General features: G+C 43.1%; 1 long non-coding RNA gene across 1 annotated transcript; it reads left to right on the forward strand.

Annotated features, from left to right (window-relative positions):
- Positions 1-213: 213 nt before the first annotated feature.
- Positions 214-1,243, forward strand: LOC121138425. The gene is made up of 2 exons (XR_005875443.1): positions 214-386; positions 506-1,243. It is a non-coding gene; the product is annotated as an uncharacterized LOC121138425 (long non-coding RNA).
- Positions 1,244-1,521: the final 278 nt, after the last annotated feature.

Below are 1,521 nucleotides of genomic sequence, written 5' to 3' on the forward strand. Positions count from 1 at the left end.
TTATTATTATTCTTTATTTTTTTGCTTTTATCATTTGCTCATTTGTTAGAGACAGGTTCCCTCCAACACTAACACCGTGGGTTTGTTGTTGCTGCTGATTGTTTGTTTTTAAGTGGATTTTTAATATTTGGGATTTCAGATCGATTTTCTTAATTTGGGGTTGTTTCCTGGGATATGATTGATCAGATCTGCCTGCCTGTCTGCATCTGTCTGTCTGTCAGTCTGTCTGTCTGTCTGTCTGGTGTTGGTGGGTCGTCAGTCCGTCCGTTTGCAATATGTATGTCTTCATTGTTTTTGTTTCTCTCTCTCTAGCCCTGGAAACATCTTTCTGAGAAGAACGCGCTGGCCTCCAACTCACTCCTGCTGTGCACACACAGAAATCACTGGTGAGCTGCTGCTGCTGCTACTACTACTACTACTACTACTACTACTAGAAAGCAAGCACCATTTTATTGTTCCCTAAAACTACTCACATTAACCAATTTCTTTTCTTGTGTTTAATCAGAGATCCACCTGCCTGTCTGTCTGTGACATGCAAAAGAAGAAGAAGAAGAAACTTCATCACCCCAACATAAAAAGGAAGACTCCTGCTTCACTCACTCAGGTGATACAGGTCCTGAGCGGCTGTGTGGAGACTGCCATGATCTGAGGATCCATTCTCCCAGGAGCATTTCATTGAGAAAATATAGTTGCACCTAGGATTAAACGGGAGACGAGGGGAATACGAACTCTGGGTGGGTGGGTCTTATGACAGGCACCAGCCATCAATAGGCTGTTGTTTGTTTTGATTTTTGAAAAAAAATTTTTTTGAGACTCGATTTTGACCAAGATGGCCCCTCTGGCTCACTGATAAAGTGAGCTGAGCACTGGGATTAAAGGCGTGCACCAACACTTCCAGGCCAGACCAGTCATATGTTAATGTGAAGGCCATTGAGTTCCTTCCAAGAGAATGAGTGGAGGAGGCCCTCCCTTACACAAAATGCCTGACCTGTCTGGGGGAAGCAGGTGCTTAATGACACTGCCATCTCTGCCCTACTAGCTCCCCTACTAGTATTCCTGTTCTTGGTGTTCCTTCCTTAGGAGGGCACAGTGGAATTCCTGTTCCCCTGGTTTCGGGGATTTTATTTTTCCCATAAAGAATCATTTTGTTTAGAGAGCCCTCATTGGCTGTAAACAAGTGAATAAATGGATGGACCGATAAATGAATGAATGGATGAATAAATAAATAAATAAATAAATAAATGAATGAAACTTTCCATTGTCTATTGACTTTTAATTTCATTGGAGCTCCCTCAAATCCCCGCCCACACCCCTCCGTGTCCCCAGCCACCAGTCCCTGCCTGACTGCCTGCCAACAAACAAACAAAATAAAAAAAACTCAACCTAATACACTGGGCCACAGACATTGAAAAGAACTCAGGGGTGGCTGTATCATGACACAAAGAGAATATTAAGGGGGGGGGGAAATGAAACAGATCATCTCAGAGGCCTGGTCAATTTTTCTTTTTTTCTGGATTTCTC

Source organism: Mesocricetus auratus, unplaced genomic scaffold, assembly GCF_017639785.1.
Source record: "Mesocricetus auratus isolate SY011 unplaced genomic scaffold, BCM_Maur_2.0 contig_10528_pilon_obj, whole genome shotgun sequence".
NCBI classification, from domain to species: Eukaryota; Metazoa; Chordata; class Mammalia; order Rodentia; family Cricetidae; genus Mesocricetus; species Mesocricetus auratus.